At 40.1% G+C, this 27,005-nt stretch overlaps 1 protein-coding gene across 2 annotated transcripts in view; it reads right to left on the bottom strand.

Moving 5' to 3' along the window:
- The window catches only part of ARHGEF33 (Rho guanine nucleotide exchange factor 33), an 85,887-nt gene extending 59,129 nt beyond the window's left edge, over nt 1–26,758 (bottom strand). For both annotated transcript variants that reach the window (XM_031934167.1, XM_023216294.2), the window contains exons 1-2: nt 26,654–26,758; nt 20,823–20,895 (exon numbers count right to left, since the gene is read on the bottom strand). The gene's annotated coding sequence lies outside the window, so the exon portion shown is untranslated. The remainder of the gene's footprint in view (nt 1–20,822; nt 20,896–26,653) is intronic.
- Between the last annotated feature and the right edge of the window lie 247 nt (nt 26,759–27,005).

Below are 27,005 nucleotides of genomic sequence, written 5' to 3'. Positions count from 1 at the left end.
TGAAAGTTACGGCAAGCTAAGGCATCTTCCCTAACTATCTTCAATCTTTTTTCATAGCTGATACAAACATTTCTAAGATGAAAACTTTCTTCTCCTTAGCAATTGTTAATTTACTTGACATCTAATCCATTCTAGGATGAATATAATGAAATCGCAGAATATTATCGTCAAAGAGGCTCTAAGAATATTATTCTATCCAAGTTATTCATTTATAAAAGAAGCAAACGAGACCTAAGGAGGGGAAAAGAAGTGGCCTGCCCAAAGCCACCCAGCTTTAAAAATGGTCTTTAGAAGCGATTTCTGTTACTATTTGAGGGAAGAAAATCTTTAAATATGCAAAGCCATACCTTTATGGGATTTTTGTGGGTGATTTTTCCTGGAGATTTAGTCATTAATCTACAACTAATTGAAAACAAAAAACCAAAAACCCATATATCATAGGTAAAATGAAAACTTACACATTTTCTGAGCTAGAATATCCTCATGCTCACATGCTCACATATGTACATGTGACCACTTATTTCAAGGCATAAGACTTTCTTTTATTTTATTTTTTGTAGAGACAGAGTCTTGCTTTTCGCAGGCTGGAGTGCAACGGCATGATCATAGCTCAATGTAACCTTGAATTCTTCGGCTTAAGGGACCCACTTGCCTCAGCCTCCCAAATAGCTCGGACTACAGACATGTCCACTACGCACGGCTAACTTTCCACTTTTTGTAGAGACAGCATCTCCCCATATTGCCCAGATTGTTCTTGACCTCCTGGCCTCAAGCAATTCTTCCACTTTGTCCTCCCAAAGTGTTGGGATTACAGGCATGAACCTCCATGAGACATAATAAACACGTGTGATGGATAGTGAGTTAGAAATTTTATTTAGTAAATTACAGAAGCAACAAAACTACATTAGAGGCCAGGCTGTGGTGGCTCACGCTTGTAATCTCAGCACTTTGGGAGGCCAACGCAGGTGGATACCTTGAGGCCAGGAGTTCAAGACCAGCCTGGCCAACATGGTGAAACTGCGCTCTACTAAAAATTTAAAAATTAGCCAGGCGTGGTGGCACACACTTGTCATCCCAGCTACTCAGGAGAATTGCTTGAACCCGGGAGGCAGAGATTGCAGTGAGCCAAGATCACGCCACTGCACTCCAGCCTGAGGGACAGAGCGAAACTCTGTCTCAAAAAAAAAAAAAAAGGCAAAAAAAAAAAAAAAACAACCAAAAACCTACATGAGAGAAAATTTGGAAAGTATATAGGGGACAAAGCAACTATAATGTCTCTACTTAAACAGCTATCGTGATCACTTGTTTGTATTGCCTGTTAACATTTTTTCTGTAGAATATTTTACATAATTATTAATGAAGCCTACCTAAAATTTTGTAACTACCTTTCCCACCTATATTATAGCATAAACATTTTACTTTCTTTTAAAAATTGGACCATGGCTGGGTGCAGTGGCTCATGCCTGTAATCCCAACACTTTGGGTGGCCAAGGATGGAGGATTGCTTGAGGCCAGGAGTTCAAGATCAGCCTAGGCATAGCAAGATCCCATCTCTTAAATGAAAAAATAAAATAAACATAGGATGATTATTGTTGTACAGATAAAATAAGTGAAGATAAACTTTAAAAAAAAAATTTTTTAAATTGGACCATTATTATTTATACTGTTTTTATTGTGGCTCTTTGAGCAGAGGTAAAAGTGTTCCTCCCCAATCCCAACTGATGTTAATAATCTTTGGTATTCTTTCATTCTTTTATCCATCCTCATATAATCATATACAGTCATATACGGAATATACATATATGGAGTGGGGTTGTCATTGTAGGTTTACATATTGTACTTCTCTGCATCTTACTCTCACGTAATACACTGTGGCAATCTCTCCAAGTTAATTGTTATAGATCTAAGAAATTACTTTTTTTTTTTGAGATGGAGTCTCACTGTTGCCCAGGCTAGAGTGCAGTGGTGACATCTCGGCTCACTGCAACCTCCGCCTCCCAGTTTCAAGCTGGGATTACAGATGTGCGCCACCATGCCTGGCTAATTTTTGTATTTTTAGTAGGGGCTGGTTTCACCATGTTGGTCAGGCTGGTCTTGAACTCGTGACTTCACGTGATTTGCTTGGCTCAGCCTCCCAAAGTGCTGGGATTACAGGTGTGAGCCACCACGCTTGGCCCTAAGAAATTACTTATAATGACTGCATAATATTCCATGGTACAGATGACTGTGTTAACCATTTCTCCACTGATGAACATTCCCTTTATGTCCATTATTTTGCCACTGCAAACAATGCCACAACGAACATCTTGGTACATAGAGCTTTACATATTGGTGCTTTTATTTATGTGGAGTTTCCATAGATGTGGCTAGGCTGCTTTCCAAAAAGGCTATAACTATTCTCATTTCTCCCCAGGAATATTTATTGCCTAAATACCTTTCTCCTGCATTCCAGCCAATAGTGGATGTTAACACTTTTTAGTTCTTGTCAGTCAGATGGGTGACAAGTGATAGTTTATAGCTACTTTGGCTGATTGTTGGTGCTACTGAGCATCTCTATGTCGTATACTTACTATTCATTAAGATTTGCTCGTCTGTCAGTTATCTAGTCCTCTGATTTGCCTAATTTTCTTTTGGGTTATCAGCCTTTTTTTTTGTACCAAATAGTGAGAGCTTCTAAATAACATGTATTAACTGTTTATTTGTTATACGCAATGTTTTTTCCCATTTATCTTTTTGTCTTTTGACTTTGTGGTCACTTTTGCTATTAAAATATTCTTTTTTTTTTCTGAGACAGAGTCTTACTCTGTCCCCCACTGCAGTGGCACGATCTTGGCTCACTGTAACCTCCACCTCCTGGGTTCAAGTGATTCTCGTGCCTTGGCCTCCTGAGTAGCTAGGATTACAGGCATGAGCCACCACACTCAGCTCATTTTTTGTATTTTTAGTATAGACGGGTTTTTGCCATGTTGGCCAGGCTGGTCTCAAACTCCTGGCCTCAAGTGACCCACCCACTTTGGTCTGTCACAAAGCGGTGGGATTACAGGCATGAGCCACCTCACCCAGCTGGTAGATAGTTTTTGGTTTTTATTCTATTTTATTTTGTCATTAAGCTTATGTTAGCCATAATGAATTGGAAGTTTTTCATCTTTTTCTATAACCTATAAAAACCTCAATTACATTGGAATTATCAGTTCTTTAAAAGATAATAGAGCATAGCTATGAAACCATTTGATCTTGGTACCCTTTTAAAAAAGTAGTCAGATCTTCAAGCCCTTTTCTGTTTCTTCAAAAGAAATTTATCTAGGCAGCTTTTCAACTAGTTAGTCATTTATATTTTCCTAGAAAACTATATATTTCCTTAAGTTCGTCAAATTTTTTGACAGAGCCTATAGTCTCAGCTACTTGGGAGGCTGTGGTGGAAGGATCATTTGAGCCCAGTAGTTCAAGGCTGCAGTGAGCTAGGCTCGCACTACTGCACTCCAGCCTGAGTGACAGAGCAAGATCCTATCTCAAAAAAAAAAAAAAAAAAAAAGAAAGAAAAATTTGTTGACAGAGCATAAGCATTTTCCCATATGCTATGTAAGGAATGGTGGAGAGAAAAGGAACATTTGTTGAACAGCTGCTATGTGCCAAACATGATGCTTCATATTTTATTTCTATTGTCTCATTTAATTAAATCTCATATTGATTCTGTTGAGGATATATCATTATCCTCATTTTCCAGATGAGAATACTGAGGCTTGGGAAAATGAGGTAATAATATGCCCAGGATCATGGCAAAGGGAGCCAGAAATGTAATTCAGGTATATCCATATGATTTCAGAACTGGTTCTTTCATTTATTACACCTGGCTTTCTCCAAATAGTTTCACAATCATTATATTTATTGACTAAGAAATAGTTGCTTGAGAAAATGTGTCATTGTTTTCTTTCCCTCCCCCAATTATTAGGGTATTTTTCTGTTTTTTATGATAATAAGTGGATATAAAAAGGAATAGAGTCCTTTTTCTTCATATTTAGGACATCTTTTCTTAAGCTGAGTTTCCAGAACAGAATTTCTAGGTTGATGAGAATGATTGTGATAATGAATATGTATTAAAGGGTACAGTTTAAAAGGGAGGTTAATAACAGGATTACACAGACAGGTAATATGACTTATTCTGGAAAAAGCCTTGCTATGATTATGAAAGTCCCTTTGAGATCTCACTTGCAGTCTGCTCTTCATTTTGTACTGGGAATCCCTCACTCTGAGCCTAGTAATTCTTCACGCTGCCCTTGATAACCCTTGAATCACTGCCTGCCTTTGAATAAATAACCATCAGATGCTGCCACATGCCTCTCACCAAGTTACTGTGGCTCCTATTCCTCCCTGACCTTCCTCCTTTCTTTCCATCTCTACGGTTGCAGTGCTAACCTCTAAAAACACCCATTCAGGCCTTGGCAAACACTAAGGAAAATAATGTTAAGTTTCTGGAAAGAACCTGTTGGTCTCTATATCATGCCTATCATGATACAAAGCAATGGTTTTCAGTTTATATTTTTTGAAGCCCTCAGGCTTTCTTTAGTCTGTCTTAAGTGGAGAGAGGAAGCCACCAAGCTGGTGGGGTTCTGGGTCCCCCTTCTTACCCCCTTCAACCAGAGTCTCTCTGTTCTTTTCTGATTCACATACTACAGCTTTTGGGGAAGCATTTTCTGTTTTTATTTTTTATTTTTTTTTTGAGACAGGGTCTCACTCTGTCACCCAGGCTGAAGTACAGTGGCAGGATCATGGCTCACTGCAGCCTCAACCTCCTGGGCTCAAGCAATCCTCCTGCCTCAGCCTCTCAAAGTGCTGGAATTACAGGCATGAGCCATAGTGCCTGGTGGGAAAGGATTTCCTTTGAAGATCAGTTTCTGCTGTTTAAAAACAAAGGTTCTAAAATCATTGATATAGAGAAATAAGAATGCTGAAACGATACGAAGTTATAGCCATATTTTTGTAAAATTAATTCAGAAAAAATTTTTAAAATAATAAGTTAACAGAAACCTAAAGAATATTGAAAAGTCTCCTGACCCTCCCCTAGACTGACCTAGAACGTGTATCCTCCTCCCCACATACACACATAAGACCACAAAAACTGAGGATTGTCTATTACTTTCCAATTACTGCTGTGACAAAAAAGGAAAGTTTGTCACTTTGGGGAATTGAAATTAATTGAAAGCAGACTTGAGTTAATTTCCATTTCAGTGCCCTTTATTGAATGGGTCTTTAGTGCACATTTCTAATTTAGTAGAATGAGAACTTTTTATGCTGGGGGGAGGGTGATGAGGAAATACTTTCCCCTGAAACTAAAATAATTCATCAGGACAAATCCTGCAGCCTTTTTCAAGAAGAGAGTCTATATAATATTTGTGGTGTAGAAAAAATGCTTTAAACATTATGAAAAGGGCTGTTTCCTTTTTTTTTTCTATAGCACCTAAAAGCAACATTATTTTGTGACAGTAACACCCTGTTTGTTCATGCTTCATAGTTTTCAAAGCACTCTCATGTACGTTATCTCACTTGATCACTACAGCAATGCTGTGCGGTGGGCCGGCATATGTTCCATTCATTTTATACCCAAGGAAGCCATAGCTTGTACAAATTATTTGCCCAAAGTTACACTGGAAGTTGCTTCAAGTAAGACCAGTAGTCTTTCTATGATTCTCTATCTTTAAATAAACTGCTTCATGCCACAGTATTCCAAGGTACCACTTTAAGGTACCATTGTCATTTAAAAAAGGTATCAATTCCTGTGTGGGCTCTGATAGCCATCTGAGTAAACAGGTTGAATGGACTGATAAAAGGAAAAAAGTTTTGGCAGGTCTGATGAGAGAGATTGAGAGAAAGAGAAATAATACCAAGTAGGACTACAAAGAGGGATGTAACCAGCAATTTAGAGAATATGAAATATTATTTGTAAAATTCAATATGCAATATTTGTTGCCAATTCCTTCCTTCCTTCCTTCCTCCCTCTCTCCTTCCCTTCCTCTCTCCCTTCCTTCCTTTCTTTCGTTTGTTCGTTCGTTCTTTCTTTCTCTCTCTCTCTCTCTTTCTCTCTTTCTCTCTTTCTTTCTTTGATGGAGTCTTGCTCTGTTGCCCAGGCTGGAGTACAATGGCACGATATCTGCCCACTGCAACCTCTGCTTCCCGGGTTCAGGCAATTCTGCCTCAGCCTCCCAAGCAGCTGGGACTACAGGCACAAGCTGCCATGCCCAGCTAATTTATTTTGTATTTGAGTAGAGACACAGCTTCACCCGTGTTGCCCAGGCTGGTCTCGAACTCCTGAGCTCAGGCAATCCACCCGCCTCGGCCTCCCAAAGTGCTAGGATTACAGGCATGAGTCACCACGCTCGGCCGCCAATAATTTCTAAAAACTAGATGAAATGGATAATTTTTGAGGAAAACATACATTATTGAAATTTGTTTTAAAAACAGTAGAAATGTTTTTATCCAGAACAACTATCTGCAGAAAATATTAAAAGAGAAGGTCAAATATCTACTCCCCAATAAGAAATGATTCAGCATCATATCACAGGAAGGTCCTATAAATAACAGTGTCTGTGTTATTTAATCTATGCTATAGAATAGGATGTATGTAAATAGCTAAATTTATTCTATGAGGTTCTAAGACCAACTCTAGGATAGCCTAAATAAATAAATAAATAAATAAACATATTCTAAGTAAAATGTCAGAAAACAAAAATATAATACTATGATCAGCAAAGCTTATTCTAGAAAATAAAAATTAATTAATCAATGTAACGCAAGAAAACAAAGGGTACAGTGTGACCCTTAGAAGCAAAATGGTAAGGAGATAAGATAATTCTCACAATATGTAGATACACAAGTGTTTAAAACTAGGATACCTCAACGAAAATGTAGCTTTTAATGCCCACAACCAAACAACAACAACAACAAATCTTTGAATACATAGCAATTGAAAGTGGGAAAGGCAATAAATTAAAGAATTAGAATTAAAATAGGGGTCTGGCACAGTGACTCATGCCTGTAATCTCAGCACTTTTGGAGGCCAAAGCAGGCAGTTAGCTTCAGCCCAGAAGTCTGAGACCAGCCTGAGCAACATAGCAAAACCCTGTCTCTACAAAAAATAAAAAAATTAAAAAAAAAAAAAAAAGAAATTAGCCAGTCGTGGTGGTGCACTCCTGTAATTCCAGCCACTTGGAAGACTGAGGTGGGAGAATTACCTGAGCCCAGGAAGTCAAAGCTGCAGTGAGCCATGATAGAGCCACTGCACTCTATCCTGGGTGGCAGAGTGAGACCTGGTCTCAAAAAAAAATTGAAAAATAATTTAAAAATGAAATAAATAAAAGAATTAAAATAGGACTTGGTCACCAGACATCTCAAACAATAAGTGGTCTTATTTTGAAAATGGTCCCTGGTGCTCAAGTCAGCCCCTTACGTGACCCTTTCTCAAATATAGTGCTGCTAGAAACAGGGTGGCTCCTGCCACTGAACCAGGTCACAAGGCCATCACCCCTCCTTAGTTAACTGCCTGCATGGCTGTCCCCTCCCCAGACTGTGAGCAATTAAGGAGTACACAGGGAGTTTTATTCATCTTTCTGTCTCCAGCTCCTGGCACCATTCTCAAAATACTCTCAACAAATATTTGTGGAAGTGACCTGAATTCTCATGCGATAGACTACCAGAGAAACATGCTTTTTACTACAACTTGCTTCACATCAACAATAAAGACTTAGTGGTAAATACAGAGAGTTTGGCTTGCAGATAATTTTTATTAGGAAAAAAGCCCTATTTTATTTTAACAAGCAAAGTTCCACTGGCAGAAATATATCCCCTTGTTCCCACTCCCTGGCTTGAAAAACCAAGAGAGAGTAGGCTCTCCTAGAGAACGGTCCCACACCAAAACTAACTGTAGTGCTGTTCATCACGGCCAGCAGCCCCAAAGTGCCCAGAGCCAGTGAGAACAGGAGCAAAGCATGCAGAGGAGGTAATTCCATAGCTCAGGAGCACAGAAGGCTCAGAAATGAAATAACAAAGATCCTTCCATCCTCACTCCACTGGCATGTTAATTTTTGTCGTTGTTCACCTAAGATCAGTCAGGATAGAGTCAATTGGTAGAGTTAATATGTGTCTACATCAATCAGGAAAAAAACAACATCAGCATGCTATCACACACACAAAACCAACCACTGGCCAGAGATTATTTTAAGTTTAAAAACGCCTCATTGAAGACATGAAAACTTCTCAAAAGTTTCAGATCAGGGCTGAAAGTCACTTCCAGGGGCTCCTCTGACTCATTTTAATGCTTGGCATACTTAAATGTGTCAGAACCAGATTTTGTGAGCCTGAATGTCTCATGGTCTCTGCGTCTGGTCAGGGAAGATATGCTTCATCTCTTTTCTCATCCTGATTTGACTGTCTTTAATCTCAATCTTTCAAACAGATTCTCTCCCTGGATTCATCTGAGTGGAAGTTAAAAACCTCCTGGAGGCCAGGCACAGTGGCTCAAGCCTATAAATTTCAGCATTTTGAGAGGCCGAGGCAAGAGGATCACTTGAGCCCAGGAGTTCAAGACCAGTCTGGGCAACGTAGCGAAACCCTGTGTTTACAAAAAGTTTGGGTTTTTTGTTTTGTTTTTTGTTTTTAATTAGCTGGGCATGTTGGCATGCACCTGTAGTCCCAGCAACTTGGGAGGCTGAAGTGGGAGGATTGCTTGAGCCCGGGAGGTCAAGGCTGTAGTGTGTCATGATTGTGCCACTGCACTGCAGCCTGGATGACAGAGTGAGCCCCTGTCTAAATAAAAAACAAAAAGCCTCCCAGAGACACTGTGCAAGAGGCAGAGAGCCCCAGTACAATGTAAATATCTACTTCAAAAGACAATAAAGTGACCGTCGCTATACTTTCACTAAGTAAGTCCCAATTGATAGGAAGGAAAGACAAAAAAGGACAAGAGCGCTGTCCTGGGAGACGCTGGAGGGAAAGAACCCTGAGCTCCAGAGACAACTCCCTCCAGTCCTAGAGATGGCCCCGATCTGCAGAGGAGTACATTAACATGGAAAAACTTTAGTCCTCAGGAAATGTTCCTTCTGCTAAAGCAGAGGCCGTTGCAGGACTCCCAAGATCTAAACCAGGTGGCTGAGTTAGTAGTACCTTGTGAAATGGATCATCAGTCACCAAAGCTTAATTTAGGTGAGAGGGGAAACCAGGTTACTGCTGCCCCTCCTGGGATAATTTTTTCATAGTTCAAATGAAATGACATCCAATTTGGAACTGCCTTTGGCGCTTTCAGAACAGCTAGAAAGGAGAAAAAGAGTACAATCCAATTTTCAGAATGACTATAATTTCCCACCACTGCCCAGTGAACAAAGACTCCCAGTGAGCAAAGCCTTCAAAAGTTGGAAATCATAGTTAAACATTGAAAATCGATGAGTTCAGTTAGAAAAATAGCCTACAGCCTGTGCATACTTGACAGGGGTCAGCAATGGTCCCTGGGTACTAAAACCACAGCACTTTCCCCTACAGAACTAGTCCACTCACAGGCCTTATGCATTCCTACCTGGGGATGTTGGTCCTACAACCCTCTGCTCTCTGTCAATAAGTCTTGCTCAACTCTCAAAGGGCAACTCATGTCTCATACCCTTCACAAAGCCTGCTTTGGCCATTCTCCTCAACTGTCATCTCGTCTCTCCTCAGCTTAACCAAGGATCATCTTGTTTTTGAGACAGGGGGTCTCATTCTGTCACCCAGGCAGTGGTGTAATCATGGCTCACTGCAGCCTTGACCTCCCAGGCTCAAGCGATCTTGCCTCCTCAGCTGCCTGAGTAGTTGAGACTACAGGCATGCACTACCAGACCCAGCCCTTTCTCTGTGTGTGTGTGTGTGTGTGTGTGTGTGTGTGTGTGTGTGTGTGTAGAGACAGGATTTCACCATATTGCCCAGGCTGGTCTCGAGCTCCTGCACTCGAGCAATCCTCCTGCCCTGGCCTCCCAAAGTCTTGGGATTATCACAGGCATGAGCCACTGCACCCAGCCAAGTCTCATCTTATAACCGATTATTATCGCAAAGTCCAGCAGCAGAAGCCTAGATATGGGAAAGAGTCAACATTTTTGTTGATCAATGAAAAGTGTAAATTCATCATTAGTTTGATTATTTCTTTTATAATTTCAGCTTATCTCATACATGCCCTCCCTAGAGATAAGGCATACTGAACCCCACCAATTAGTACATTTTTACCACATCTGAAAAGTTTGGAACAATGAGAAAAGGGCTAGAGACATTCCATAAGGAGGCCAGAACACGCTGGGGCTGGTTTTGCTAAGAAGCTATTTTTTGATTCCTCAATCTGTTGTTGCATTATTTCAATGTCCTTGTTTGGAACAAGTTGGGACAGGAATAAGTTAATAAAAAATAGGGCTGGGCGCGGTGGCTCACGCCTGTAATCCCAACACTTTGGGAGGCCGAGATGGGCGGATCACGAGGTCAGGAGATCGAGACCATCCTGGCTGACACAGTGAAACCCCATCTCTACTAAAAATACAAAAATTAGCCGGGTGCGGTGGCAGGGGCCTGTAGTCCCAGCTACATGGGAGGCTAATTTTTTAAAGGCAGGAGAATGGCGTGAACCCAGGAGGCGGAGCTTGCAATGAGTGGAGATCGCGCCACTGCCCACACAGCGAGACTCGGTCTCAAAAAAAAAAAAAAAAAATAGAAGAGAAGTGTTCCATCCCCCTGCCTCCAAACTGAATTACATACTTCTTTGTTCCAGGTAGTTAGATAGCAATCCTGTTCTTCAGAATTTTTTTTTTTTTTTGAGACAGAGTCTTACTCTGTCACCCAAGCTGGAATGCAGTGGCACAATCTTGGGTCACTGTAACCTCCACCTCCTAGGTATTTTTTTGTAGACATGGAGTTTCACCATGTTTCCCAGGTCATGTTGCCCTGATCTCGAACTCCTGGGTGAAAGTGATTTGCCCACCTGGGCCTCCCAAAGTGCTGGGATTACAGGCATGAACCACCACACCCGGCTTCTTCAGCATTTTTTAAAGTATGCGAGGAAAGACACTGAACAACCTCACTTGAAGTCTATTCTGGGACTGCTTAAGCATATGCTGTAAGGCAGTCAGTCCCTGTGCAGATTATGCTCTTTTCATCTTGCTCTGATGCCACTGGAAAATGATTCCTTTACCTGAAGACAAGTTGATCTAACAGGGTACACACACGCTGCCCCACACCGTTTCCTGCCTTTAATGCTCTTCAGAGGGTCTTCCATTTTGATTTTTGGTAATGCAATCTATGAACATTTTCATCAGGCCTCCCGCTGTAGAACTAAATAAAAGCATTCCTCAAAGAGTCAGGAAGGCAGGGCACCTGCTGGCCCATGCAGTCTGGGAATAGAAGAATGCTAGACTGAGATCTAACCCTGACTTCTCACTGTGGGGCCGTAGGAAAGCCAGGCCCCCTCTCTTGGCTTCCATTTTCTCATCTGTAGTATGAGGAGGCTTTCAAAGTCCTGGTAGCTCTAAAATGCTGAGGCTAAAATTTAACAGGATAATTCCAAATATCACTCAGCAGTGTGGTAACAAGGTGATATCACAACCAATGGCCTCCCTTCCCCAGCCCTCCAGCCCCCAAAGCCTTCTGTAACTGTTCTTTTGTTTAATCCAAACAAATCATCACCTTACCCTAAGCTGAAATTATGCTAAACAATTCATCATTTCTCAATCCCTAGTATTTTCACTATGCAGTTTTACCTATGTTTTAGTATTCAGGTCTTTAAGGAAAGGAAACAAAACTGACTTTTTTTCTTTCTTTCTTTCTTTCTTTTTCTGGCTAAATGAATGTCCCTGGTTACCCTTACATTTCTTTCCAACGAATACTGTCACTGGGCTGCTCCATGGTCACCTGAAACTCAGTCTGTTGAAATCACATTGGTATCTTTAACCTCTCCAGACTCCCCCTTCAGGTTCCCCTAGCTCTGCCACCAGCACCACCACTGACCCACGCTCAAGACCCTGGAATGATTGCCTCTTATCCTAAAATCCACCAGTTGTGAAATCCTTACAAGTCTTCCTTGGTAAGGTTTCTTTCATTTTCTCCTTTGTTTTTCATTGTCGCCTCTTTGGTTCAGCCCTGACTGCTTCATGCCTAAACATCTCTAGGAGCATCCTAGTTAGTTCATCCATCCTCTTCACTGCTACTACATTGTTTTCCTTTAAATGTCACTTAGATGATCTTTTGCTCCCGCTCAAAAACTGTAACAGGCGTTTCCTTTTTTCTTTTTTCTTTTTTTGATACAGTCTCGCTCTGTCTCCCAGGCTGGAGTGCAGTGGTGCGATCTCGGCTCACTGCCCACCTCTGCCTCTCAGGTTCAAGCAATTCTCCCTGCCTCAGCCTCCCAACTGGCTGGGATTACAGGCACCCACCACCATGCCTGGCTAATTTTTGTATTTTTAGTAGAGATGGGATTTTGCCATACTGGCCAGGCTGATCTCAAACTCCTGACTTCAGGTGATCTGCCTGCCTCGGCCACCCAAAGTGCTGGGATGAAAGGAGTGAGCCACCGCACCCGGCCTATTTTTTTGTCTTCATAAAATAAAATTGAGATCTCAAGGTCCTCCACAATGTCCCTGGCCCGCCCCTCCAGCCTCATTTCTGATGTGTAGGAGGTCTGCCAGCCGCCTCAGCCTTGTTCGCCACTTGGATTCCTACTTTGTCTCTCCCTCTCCCTGCTGCCTGGTCTGCCCCACTCACCCCACTCCAATGGACAAATCCTTACTCATTCTCCAAAGTCTAATGCAGGCCCATTCCCTCTCTAGAACTTTCCCCTTCAATCCAATAGGAAATTATCTTTCCTTTCTTGGAATAACTATAAAACTCAATAGGAATCAAAACAAATTTTTCTACTGTTATTTATTTTATGTAAATAATCTCATTTTCTAAGTTAATTGTAAACTTCTTTGAGAAAAGAGGCTATTTTATCCACCTCTTATTATCCCTGGTACATAGGATATATTCTAACATAGAGTAGAAGTTCAATAAAGGCTTGTTGACAAAGACACTACACTGTCCTAAACACTGGCAGTGGTAACTATCTAGCAAATAATCCCCCTCAACTAATGAATTATTGATCATTAATTGATAAGGTGTTCTCGCATCTAAAAATCATGGATGTAGAGATTAAGGGAGAAATAATTGGTAGAAGAAAATCCAGACTGGGAGAGTAGAACAAAAGGATTTAGTGTTCTATCTAGGCCCTAAAGGACATTTGCAGAGCTGCAGGGTCATAAAATAGGATGATCTGCAATAGCTTAGCCCTTGTTATATATATTAGATTCTCATGTTTTAAATTTAGAAACAAACTCAATCCTTTTCTTCCTTCACCCACTTGGGAATGCACCTTAGAATCCTCACTGCCTGGCATTTGTCCACTTCTTTCCTTTTAACACCTGGAGGGCTTGCCTTTGGCTCCTAGTGTCTGCCATTCATCTGTTCCTGGATGCTCCTGTCTCCAAAAAAAATTATGTGATGGGCTTTGAATGAGCCAGTAGATGCAGAATAAATCTAAAAAAACAAAAAAAATCCATCCCTTAAAAATAGTATTTCCAGCCTAGTCCTTGCATCTTTAACTCCTTCCTATACATTTTTTAGCTTAGGTCCTTCCTTTAGTGTGTGGTATAAATCTGGATGTAAAATTCACATGCAAAACAGATTCCTGCTTCTTAAAATCCTGTAAATTCAGTTATCATAGTTAAGTTTTAATGTACTATTAATTGTCCATTGGTAAAAATTAAATAAATAAGTAGATGCAATACATTTGAGAAGTCATTAAAATGTTTAAAAGACTGTTTGGAATCATAGAAGCCCAGAGAAGCTGATTTGTGGAAATCCTGGGCTATAAGGAGTGTGAGGAGGAAGAGCTAGGTTGAACCTTGAGCTATGATTTATCTCCACTAAGACCTATTTCTTTCCTATCTCTTGGCAACTTCAGAGTCTTCTCAAATCGACAATATCCTCCTGCCCGACATCAAGGACAAAAAAGATCTATGGTCTCTGCTTAAATGTCACTTTATTAGAAAGGCCTTCTTTGACACATACATGTAAGAGAGGAGTCCTGGCCTCTATGCCCTATCTCCCTTTCACTGCTTTATTTTTCTCCACAACATTTATCAATCATATGATAATGTTATATATTTCTTTGCTCATTGACCATCTTGGCTTATCAGCGCCACCTCATGAGGGCTTGGACATTTTTGTTCACTCTGTATTCCCCAAGACCTAAACCAGTGTCTAACACAGAATAGGCCTTGAATAAATAGGTGCTGAATAAATGAATAAACCAATCTCACAGTTCGGAAGGACCAAACGAAACAAAACTGCACCCACCACAACTACTTGCAATATGGGCTAAGGAATCAGTGTAGAGTGGTAAAGAAAATCAAACAGAAAGATTATACAGAGATCAGCCAGCCAAGCCCTGTCACTTTACAAATACAGAAAATGAGGTCCAGAGAGGATAAGTGACTTGGCCAAGTCATAAGCTCCTGTTTTGACAGAAAAAATAAAATGATTCACTATAGAGTCCCAATTTCTTATATACATATGATGATTATGGAATCGGATAACACGTCTTTCATCTCAGTGAGACAGGCCTCAGAAGTAAGTGGTATAAAATGGCTGTCAGATCAGATGCCTTGCCCAAATATATCAGCTTCACTGCCTGTCATCAACATTATGACTCTATTCCTTTGAATCTTGAGATATTTTTTAAAACACACTTTAATCTGTTCTCAGCTAATACTTCAGTCAGTTGAGAGCAACACCGAGAGCCACGCTAGTTGTTAATAGGGAGTAGAAATGGAGAATTTGAGTTTGAAGTCTGGAAGATGTGAATTAAAATCCCAAGTCCATGGTTTAAATAGCTGGTTGACCTTGGGAAAATTACTTATCCTCTCTGAGTCTGCTAGCTCAGTCTGGAATGACCGTAAGTCTCTAGTGGTGATTATTGCTATGCTTTGCAGTTTGGTCCTAGTACAAAGCTGGAAGCTCAGCTCTAGCCTGAGATCAGTAGAGATAAGAGAACAAGCAAATGCAGAAGTCTCCTGAGGAGTCCAGATATAAAGGTCTTCCAGGATAGGGATATGTTAGCTTCCAAGATCTGAAGCACCGAGCTCAGAAGTGAGCCCCACTGGGAGCTGGTTACTGCTGCAGCTGTCAGAATGGAGTGCTCCCATCCACAGCGCAGCCTCAGCCTAGCAGTGGGTAGGAAGGGAGCTCACCAGCAACCAGCTGCTTGGCAACTCTGGGCCTAAAGTTGGGGTTAGAGTGGGATGAAAGAGCTGCCCTGGCACCAATTTATCAGAGGTGCTAAAACATCCCTGGAAATGTGAGAGGGAGAAAACTAGATTTAGATTTATCAGGGTTTCTCTTCAGGAAAGTCTCTTATGTGATTGAATGGTATGCTTCCTTCTGGCAGTTTTACTGATCATGAAAAAGAAAGAAAACTAAATAAATAAAAAGAAAGAAATGCTTCGATAAGCCCCTTGAGGGCTGGCGTGTGTGTGTGTGTGTGTGTGTGTGTGTGTGTGTGTGTGTGTGTGTTTGGGGTGAGAGTAGGGTATCCTAAATGCAGGTTTGAACAGCAACACATGGTCACCAAAAAGCCTTTAGCCTTCAAAGAAGACAGTCTGGTTTTCTTGCGGGATTTTCATTTTGCTGAGTGGTGTAGCCAGTGTGAGGTCAGAGCTGAACTTTACTGATCCTGGACAGGAAGCTGAGCTGAGTACTGCTCTCAGGAGCCTCCTCTTCCACCCTTCCTCCAGGAAGAGATCACTCTCTCTTCATTCAAGTGTGAGATATTGAAAGAAAATCCGTTTAAGCAAGTGCCTTACTTTTACTCTGCCTCAGGTATCTTAATTCAGCTCTGTCTGTGGGACCTTAATCTCAAATCTCAGAAACCCCATCTCACTAACTCCACCTCGTCGGCTCTGCAAATCACTACCTCCCCATATCCTGTGGGACTGCTCCTCTAATCAGAATCTGGAGAGGTTGTCTGGGTGGAGCTCCTGGTGTGTCCCTGTAGCCAGTTAGACATTGGTTGATATGATTTTGCTTCTTGTAACAGCTAGTGACTGGACTAGCTGAATTTACTTGGTTTGTTCCTCTATTTCAGAGTAATTCAAATAAAACTTTATCATAGTTAGTATATGTGATATACATGTGTAGATGATCACAGTTCATGCCTTTCACCAAACACTTTCATGCCTCTGTGCCTTTGTTCCTTCCATCTTCTATCCCTCAAATATCTTTCTTTATCTAATGAAATACTTCTCATCCTTCAGGGCTCAATTCAAGCACCTCTTTCTCTATGAAGCTTGCCCCTATCCTCTAAGTCATAATTAGTCAATCCCTCTTCTACTACATTCTCAAACTGCATTATTAGTATTTCTTCCTGCCAGGAATTATAGGCAATAGTCTCTACGTATATACTTATTTATTTTTCGAGATGGGGTCTTGTTCTGTTGCCCAAGCTGGAGCGAATGCAGTGGTATAATCCTAGCTCACTGCAGCCTCGATCTCCAGGGCTCAAGCAACCTTCCTACCTCAGCCTCCCAAGTAGCTGGGACTACAGGTGCACACCACCACACCAGACTAATTTTAAATTATTTTTTGTAGAGGCGAGGGCTCGCTTTCTTGCCCAGGCTGGTCTTGAACTCCTTGGCCTCAAGCAGTCCTCCCCCATCAGCCTTCCAAAGTGCTAGGATTACAGTCATGACCCACCGTGCCATTTCATATTCATATCCATTGTATCTGGCAGGTAATGATTTTTTTAATTTCTTTTTTTTAAATCCACAAATTATAATTGTATATATTTAGAAAGCATAGTGCAATGTTATGATATATGTATTCAACATAGAATAAGTAAATCAAGCTTATTAGCCTACCTGTCACCTCATATATTTGTCGTTGTTGTAGTGAGGACATTTCAAATTTATTCCCTTAGCAATTTTGAAATACACAATATATTAACTAAAGTCAGCCTGTTATGCAATAGATCTCAAAAATGTATTCCTCCTGTCTTACTGAAAAGTGTACCCTTTGACCAACATGTCTCCATTCCACCACCTCACCCACCCACCCCCAGCCTCTGGAAACCATCATTCTAATCTTGACTTCCATGAGTTTGACTATTTAGATTCCACATATAAGTGAGCTCATGTAGTATTTGCTGTTTGGTGCTGGCTTATTTCTCTGAGCGTAACATCTTATGATCCTAGAGTGCTGGACTTGAAGCCTCAGAATAAACATGGCATATCTCCTTATAGTAGCAATTTTACTCTTCATATTAGCAATTTTACTTTTTATACTAACAATTTTACTGAATTTTCAGCAATTAAAAAATTATCAAATATTTTTAATGTTCAGATATTTTATGGAAGGGAGTGCAAAATTAGCTGGACTTTTAAAGATAACTACATTTAAATCATTTGTTCACATTCCTCTGACATGCAAACTATTTGCAGTGGGCACTCAACACAAGTTTGAGTTGAATTTAATTTCAGGAGATGTTTATAATCAATTATTTCTTTCCCTAAAAAACCCCACAGAACTTTATTTATTCATATGAATAGCAAGAAGACCATTCTTTTCTTAAAAAAATTAATGAGTTAGAAAAGGCAAACTGGAAAAATCAATGTTATTTCACCTAAATTGTAAATTTTGGTTTAACAAAGCTCACTATTTAAACATGCCTGAGAAACCTTTCAGAGCACTACCTTTTGGCAAAGACCAAATGATTCTTTGTATTTAAAAAAATTTTCATAAGATTCATTATACACATAAAATAACATATGCAATACATGTACAGTTTACTTTTCCAAGTCTTTACAGTATCTGATAAGTAAAAAATTTAACTGAATAATAAATAATAAGTATTTATCCAGTGAAATATCCTTGAGACTTTATGAAGCCACTGCCAAGAAGTAGGGCGTAAAACTAATATTTTCCTTTTTTTAAGTATATCAGGTTAAGTACAGCCAAATAGAAATGAATCAGCTATGAATGTTATCTGCAAGCCTTGCTTTATACTACATTGCTTTCAAATCTCAATTATAAAATCAATACATGCTTAATGTAGAGATGTTAAAAGCCTGACCCACTGGACCCTCTTTTTCCTTCCTGCTCATTGTAGGTGGAAGGGTCAATGGGAAGTCACATGGCCCATCTGGAGCGCCTGAAAGACAACAGAGGGCATGACAGTGGCTAAATCAGGAGCGAGCGATCCACCTTGAGTGACTGACACTAGCTTGCCTGTGCATGGGACTTACTGCAGCCAAGGAATCAATGTGCTGCCCAAATTTTGTGTTTGACATATACCCTTTTATCTCATACAGTTTCAGAACTTTATTCTCCCAACTTCCTTTGTAAAAGCAATGGCTTTCCCATCAATTCCATTTTATTTTAGCAACATATATTTTAAACAAGATATCATGTAGTCGATGATCCCCTCCAAAATCAGAATCCAATGGTCTTATCTACTTTTCATACCTTATTCCGTCATCCAAATTATTATTCCCATGATGATTTATTTAGCTATGCACTAATATAGACTTTCTGCCTACCGATGAAAGTCTTGATCAAAATCATTCCGTGACTCCTGAAGTTCAAATGTCCTAAATCAACAGAAAAACCCCTTTGAGTTCTGGCTTCTGCCCAGCTCTGCAGACTCATCTTTAGTCGCTCCCATACACACTGGGCTCCTATCACAAAGACAGTCATGGTTCCCCATCTATTCTAGCCTCTGGGGTTGTTCCCTGTGTGGACATCCTTCCCCTGCACCAGGCTAGCTGTCAAACTCCTAATGTCCTTCAAAATTTTGTGCAAATGTCATTCTTCCCTGTCTTTCTTGATATGTCCCGGGAGAGTTAAGCCCTGTTTTTCTGTGCTGTGGTGCAGCATCTCGTCTACACTTCCATTATAGTATTTCTATCAAACTATACATTTAAAAGTCTCACTTCTACAAGATCAGGGGTCCATACTCTCAAGGTTTCCACAAATCCTTAAATTATAGGCAAAATTGTATAGGTTCATTTTCTTCTTGGGAAAGAGTTCAGAGCTCACAGCAGTCTCTCAAAGGAGTCTGTAATTACTCTCTCAGAAATAAACTTAGAAACCACTGCACTAGATTGTGAGTCCCTGGGAAACAGAGAGTGAGTTCTAGAGTTCTTTGAGTCTCTGCAGATAGATGCCTAATGTTAGCTGAATGAGCATTTCAGTTATTGTTTAGAGGTAGATGCTTATTCTAGTAAAGATATATAGTAAATTCAACCTCCTCTGTTTTTTTATTTAAGTAGATAGAAAGTGTGATTCTGTGAAAAGTATGGATCTTTTTCATACATTCAAGTGTGATACTGTGAAAATCCTTCCATATCTTTCTCCTGCCAAATGTACAATGAAAAGTACACTGGGTTGGGCCAGATGTGGTGGCTCCTGCCTGTAATCCCAGCACTTTCGGATGCCGAGGCGGACGGACCACTAGGTCAGGAGTTTGAGACCAGCCTGACCAATATGATGAAACCCCATCTCTACTGAAAATACAAAAATTAGCTGGGCGTGGTGGTGTGCGCCTATAGTCCCAGCTACTCGGGAGGCTGAGGCAGAAGAATCACTTGAACCCGGGAGGCGGAGGTTGCAGTGAGCCAAGATTGTGCCACTGCACTCCAGCCTGGGTGACAGAGCGAGACTCAGTCTCAAAAGAAGAAAAAAAGAAAATTACGCTAGGCAAAAAGAAAGATATGGAAGGATTTATACCAAACTACTAACAGTGGTTATGCTTGGAAAGAGGAATGGGGTTAGGGGTAGGACGGGCTTTTAAATCTTACTTAAACTCTTCTGTCATGATCATGTTTGTATTTTGTTTTACAATGAGCACTTTTGGGTTTTGAAATTTAAAAATAATGTTTTAAATTATGAGACTTTTTTCTTAAGTGTGTCAGACATCTAGCTTCCAATCCCAGCTCTGCTACTTATTTTGTTTTAGGACTTGGGAAAGTTAATCTTCCTAAGCCTATGCTCCCTCAACTGTCAAGCGGGCATAATGGTTACCTAGCCCACATGGTTATTAAGTGACAAAGCCCAGCATGAAGTAGGAACTCAGAATACATCACTTCAATGGAAAGTCCATGTGATCTGTTTTTTGCAATCATCAAAGACATCCAAAATAGAACTTAATTAAAACATAGTGTGACTGAGCACAATGGCTCACACCTGTAATTCCAGCACTTTCGGAGGCCAAGGCCGGCAGATTACTTGAGGTCAGGAGTTCAAGACCAGCCTGGCCAACATGGTGAAACCCTGTCTCTATAAAATTTCAAAAATTAGCTGGGCATGGCAGCGTGAGCCTGTAATCCCAGCTACTCGGGAGGCTGAGGCAGGAGGATTGCTTAAACCTGGAAGGCAGAGGTTGCAGTGAGCTGAGATCATACCACTGCACTCCTGGGCAACAGAGCAAGACTCTGTATAAACAAAACAAAACAAACAAACAAAAACATAGTTCATTCTTGTCTCAATGCTATAAGCATTCATATATGCAATCAAGTCTGATGCAACATAGCTGGTTTAGAAGGTGGCTATTTGCCCTTTCTGCTAGCTAATTAAGTCATCTCACAATTTGTTTATTTGATGGTTATCAAACCAAGAAGGGTTATAAAATTCTATAAAGAAATTTATAATACTTCTGCTTCAAGAATGATCACTGGTTTAAGCTAAGCTCTCAGTTTGCCTGTGTTCTTATTAGAAAACAGTTCTTTGCAATTTTCACTCACCTCGTGCCCTGTCTCCACTGGGAGACATCACAGCATGTTTTTTGAAGTCTTCTTCTTGTTTTCTCTAGAAGTTCTGTAAAAAACAAAACGCCATTGATAATGATAGCTACCTTGCATTTTATCCATCATTTTTTTATATAATTTTGTAATTAAAAGTTCTTATTATATATACAATTCACTGTTGTTAAAAATTTCTAATAGGTAAAAAACATAGACAGTAAAAAAGTAAAAGTCTTTGTTTCTTTTAGTCTTTTAATTTTTAAGTCCCTTGGTATTGAGTAAGTACAATCACCTCAGTATTCATATGTTTGGGGGATTCATAAAAATAAATTTCTATGTATTTAAAAACATAGCTGGAGAACTCCAACATGGCTTAGGGGGTGTTGCTGAATCAGAAGAGTTCAAAGCAGTTGATGCGACCTTAAAATATTGAAAGCCACAAATCTAGAGTCTTTTCTAATATTCCACATTAAATCACCTACTTCAAGTGAAAAGTGAAATGCGTTTGTAATAGGTTTTTCTTTAGGGCCCAATTGAAGTGATCTATACTCAAAATTAATAACAAATCTATTTAGAAAACATTCTGTGATTTATATAATTTTTGCTGCAGTACAGGCAGTTTGGCCAATTCACCGAATCTTCCTGGACTTTGGTTTCCTGACCTGTATGATTGGCTTAGTAATACTCGCCTCACAGTGTGGATGTGAAGATTCAGGGACATGAAGCCCGGAGGGAGGGAGACTGGGATATAGAGTGCGGGGAGGGGCAAAGCCTTACTCGGTCACCTTTTGTCGTTTTATCAAGAGGCCTTTATCCTGGGTGAATCTGTTTATTCCCAGCTTGGCTTGCTCTTTTTTTCCTTTAACTTAACAGATTTTTTTTTTTCTTAAAAGATTACTTTTGTACATAATGCTGTACTTTGTCTAAAGGAATATGAGGCCATGTAAGGCCTGATACTGGCTCTGACAGACACTGCGAGTTACTACCCAGGATTCATTCTCCTCTTTTTTTTTGGAAACCCAGTTAAAAGACTGTATTCCCCCTTTTCCTCACAGCTAAGTGTAACCATGAGACTAGATTTCTACCCATGCAATACAAGGAGAAACACTGAGTGACCACTGGGAAGTTTCCTAAAAGGGAGAACACACCTTTTTTCCCCATTCCTCATTCTTGCTGGCTGAACACCAGTGAGATAGGTGGAGACCTAGCAACATTTTTGGACCAAGAGGTGATATACTAAGGATGGCAGAAGAGCAAGATGAGAGGAACCTGGGTGCCTCACACCAAGGAACTCATCTAACAGCCCTGGACTGCCTACCTTTGTGGGGTTTTTTGTTTGTTTGTTTTTAATGTAAGAGAGAAATACACTTCTAGCTTGTTTAAGCCTCTATTCTTCCCACCGCCCCCCACCAAACCCCGGCATATACAGATTAACCCGATCCTTACTGATATGCTGGTCTTCTAGCAAGCTATCCAGAGCCCAAAAGCCAAAAAAAAATTTTTTTTTTTTAATAAAAGGCAGGTTTTCTCTCTGAAGCCCAGGCTGGAGTGCAGTGGTGTGACTGTGGCTCACTGCAGCCTCAACCTCTCGGGCTCAAGCAATCCTCCTGCCTCAGCCTCTGAGTAGCTGGAACTACAGGTGCATGCCACCATGCCTGGCTAATTTTTTGTTTTTGTTTTTTGTTTTTGGTAGAGATGGGGTTTTGCCACGTTGCCCGGGCTGGTCTTGAATTCCTGGGCTCAAGCGATCCCAGTGTCTCGGCCTCCTAAAGTGTTGGGATCACAGATATGAGCCAGCCTGGCAAGAACGATTTTTAATTCTGGAAAGTTTTCTTATATTTCCTTGGAGCCTATGTGTGCTTTCTGCTTATTAACAACAAAGACTTCAGAAGTCTTCCCACTCCAGCCCTTGTTTGTGCCCTGTCTGCCTACATTTTAGATACTACTCACTCATTTGAGCTCCTCAGATAGAAACCTGGAAAACGAGGCAATTCAATTGGGAAAAAAAGAAAGAAAGTTTGGCTAAAATTAAGTTTTTAGGGGTTTAAACAGAGTTCACGTGCATTCAACAAGTATTTAATAAGCATATACCACATAAAAGGCATTGTACCAGGTGTTGGGAGAAATGCAAGGATGTCATTGTTTCTGCTTCCAGTCTAGTAGGGAAGACGAGACACACAAATAACTGTAACATGTCATGGATTGTGACAAATGAAAAACAAAGGTGTAACGTGCCTAAAATTTTCAGAGAAAAGATGCATTCCCTTGTGGAGATTAGAGAAAGCTTCATTAAGAAGATAGGATTTGAGCCAGGCTTTGCACGATATGTAGAAATGGTCAAAAGGTGATCACCAGAGGGGCCAGCCACAGTGGCTCACACCTGTAATTCCAGCATTTTAGGAGGCTGAGGTAGGTGGATCACTTGAGCTCAGGAGTTCGAGGCCAGCCTGGCCAACATGGTGAAACTCTGTCTCTACTAAAAATACAAAAACATGGTGGCGGGTCTCCACTCTCAGGAGGCTGAGGCAGGAGAATCGCTTGAACCCAGGAGGCAGAGGTTGCAGTGAGCCGAGACTGTGCCACTGCACTCCAGCCTGGCAACAGGGTGAGACCCTGTCTCAAAAAAAAAAAAAAAAAAAGAGGATTACCAGAGGAACAAAGCACAAGGCCTAGGTGGACTTAGGAACCCTAGGGAGCAAGGAAGGTAGAGTAGAAGATGAGGTTAGACAGGTAGATTGGGGGCAGATAGAGGGCCTTAAATCTCTTCTTTGGAGCTTGCTCTGCAGTGGAGAGAATGAGTCATTGAAAATGTTTAAGCAGGGGTATAACAAGATCACATATCTCTGGTAAGAAGATGACTTTGTGGCACAGTAGAGGAAAGAGCAGCTGCAAAGAGGCCAGTGAGCAGGCACCTTTAATAACGCAAGTAAAAGATGATGATGACCTGAATTAGGGAAGTGACTCTTAGAAAGGAAAGGAGGGCACAGATAGAAGTAACATTTCAAAGGTTGCTCCATGAGCCAAACGTATGCTTCACCCAAGAAAAAGAGTTAGATATTCACTCTCAGATACAGAAGGAGGAAATATGTCCATAAGATAGTTTTTTAAATTACTCTAAACTTATTTGAACCAGGAGACTAAAAGGAGGTTGAATATGCTATAATAATGAACTTGTTGGTTCTACAATTTTAGCAGAACCTTAACTTTTGTTTTTCCCATATGTCAGTTGGGGGTGCACTGACTAACTCTGCTACGAGATGGGGAAAGCACATTAAAAAAAAATCTCAAAAAAGAAATACAGCCATCCTTTCTTTCCCATTGTTCATCCTTTGCCCAGGTGTTAAGGTACTTAGCAGATGTCAGTTAGGTTTTTCTCCAGTTATCTATTCACCCACCTTTAGGCATCATCTCTACCCACCCCACCTACTCACACACTCCATAAGAAACCCAATGAAAATTTATGAGGAGGAGATTTTTTAGAGAGCGTAAGAATTTTCCAGTATTTGCTTCTTTATTGCTCGCTAAAACCATGCCAGCATAGCCCGGGGAAAGGTGGAAAGGGCTGGCATTACCCCATATAAGGGAATTATATCCTCAAATCATTTGAGATAAGTAGGCCCCAAAGACAAATCCACAACAGTTACTCCCTCATTCTCAGGAAATAAATTCTAGAGATTTCTTCAAATGGATACATTTGAGAATCCGATTAGCTGCCACTTTCTCTTTTTCTGATTATTTTAGGAAGCCTCAAACAGATGTTAATACTTACTACCCTGTCTTTTTGTCAATAAAGGCACGAACAGACAACAAAATAATCACGAACATACCAATCAGAAGAGTGCTTCCTGTAATATTAGCATTTATGATTTGTTTTGTTCATCTTATTTGGGGCATTCAAAGTGCTTTACAAATGACAAAATGAGGGTTTTTTTCTGTCTGTGACTCCCAAGGTGATTCCTGGCACTCTCAAAAGGAACAAGTGATTAGTCAAGTCCTTGGGGCCCAGCAGCAGTAATGTGATGCATGTTGGTTAAACTATGTTTCACACTCACGTAAATTGCGTGTGTGGGGGGGTGGGGAATCTTCCACACTGTCCTTGAGAAGATTAGCAAGAATTATGAACTTAAAGATTCTTACATTTATAAAAATCCAAAGAGAAATATTGAACAAATCATACTTTAGTCCTAAAATCAAAATCTAAGGATCTTAACCTGTGGTCCCAGGAACAGGGTTTCCAGTCACCTGTAATTCTCCTGAAATTGTATGCAAAATTTTGTGTGATTATACCTTTTTCTTTTCTTTTTTTTTTTTTTCCAGAAATGGTGGACTGGTTTCTGAAGATTCTAAAAGCAATTCTTGACACCAAAAAGGTTAAGAACTGCTGTCATTAAAGAAAAAGAAAGGAAGGAAGAGGGAGGGAGGAAGGGAGGAAAGGAGAGAGGAAGGGAAAGAGGAAGATCAGTTGATCTCTGTATCCACACTGCTTAGTTTATTACTGGCCTGCTATGTTGAAGTACACCCTTATACACAGAGAAAAGGGAAGGTAAATAAAGGGAATTAAGAAAAAGTTAACAATAAGGCCAGGCATGGTGGCTCACGCCTGTAATCCCAGCACTTTGGGAGGCTGAAGTGGGAGGACTGCTTGAGATCAGGAGTTCAAGACCAACCTGGGCAACATGACAAAACCCCATCTCTACAAAAAATACAAAAATTAGCCAGGTGTGGTGGTGTACACCTGTGGTCTCAGCTACCTATGGGGGCTGAGGTGGAAGGATCGCTTGAGCCCAGGTGACAAAGTGAGACCTTTTCTAGAAAAAGAAAAGAAAAGAAAAAAAACAGAATAGTATGATCATCTTCTTTCAAAAGCCTCCGAGTTTTCAAATGAGTTTAGATTGCATTTTCAGAGCCCATGGTATGAAAAATGTAAACATTAATTAATTAAGTTTGTGAAAAATGTTTAGAATAAATATTAATCAAAAACTTTTTTATCTAGCATAAATTTCTGATCATTATGTTGAATCCTTCAGAAGTAGCCTTCAATGAAATAGCTATTCCATTTACAGCAATATGATTTTGTATTAAAAGGGGCTATTAAAAATATAAAAGGGTGATATAAAGAGAGATTTCTACATATTCAGAATACTATTTCAGCATACAAAAACTCACATAATTCCAATGCTAATTATAACAGAATGCTATTCTCACTTAAGTAAAGACAGTGTTTAAGTGAAACTCAGTTCTTCTCATTACACACCAAAGCCCCATGAAGTGCTTAGAATTAGGTTTCACCAATAAAGCCCCCATGTAATTAATCAGTACACATTTCCAATCAGGATGTGTTTTTTGTTCTGTACATGGAGGAGTGAATGCTGAAGATTCCTCTATTCTTTTTCTGTGTTAGAAAGGAATAAACCAATCTCCCTCCATCCCTAATCTTTTTCATTCTTTAATTATTCTTAATCCCAAAGAGGCATGTCCATGTCAGATTTATGCTACCTAGCATCCTTTCTTTAAGACTGTTCTCAAAATTTAACTCAGCTTCAACTATATTTATTAATATGCAGAACAACTTCAGTCTCCAGTTTATTGATAACCTGCAAAGCGCAGTTAAGACACAATATAAAAATTAAGCAAGGAAATAAATGAAGGTTTTACAAATTGTTATAACTTTTAAATAAAAGTTATTTCTTTGAATGGCTACCTTAAATAAATGTTAGCATATATCGAATTTAAATTAGTACACCATATGGTAAGGATTGATGGGTTTTCATCTCTTATAAAATTGTTTCCCCTTTCAGTGCCCCTTAAAGCATATAAAAGCGCATACTTACCCCATGTTGCTTGCGGTGGTTATATCATCCTCAGATCAAGGCTTATCTGGGTTCTGAATTAACTTAAAGGTTATAAAAAGAAGCAGTAGAGAGGTTTGACTTCCCCTGAAACGAGACCGTAGTATGCTAACCAGGCTTTTAAATGATGAAAACTAGTGTCTCTTCTAATTATATAAGCTCCAGGTCAAATTCTAGCATCAACTAATCAAATAACTGAACTGCATTTAGTTTCAGTGAGTAAAAGGAAGAAACCCATTTAGGAGGAATATCTTTGGTATATTAGAAAATTGAAAAGTTGTACATTGAAAAGTTATTAATATAGCAATACAAGTTTAATATTTTAAGAGTAAAA

This window comes from Piliocolobus tephrosceles, chromosome 15, assembly GCF_002776525.5.
Source record: "Piliocolobus tephrosceles isolate RC106 chromosome 15, ASM277652v3, whole genome shotgun sequence".
Classification (NCBI taxonomy): domain Eukaryota; kingdom Metazoa; phylum Chordata; class Mammalia; order Primates; family Cercopithecidae; genus Piliocolobus; species Piliocolobus tephrosceles.
The sequence above is the reverse complement of the archived record's forward strand: the minus strand, read 5'-3'. Positions and strand labels throughout refer to the sequence as shown.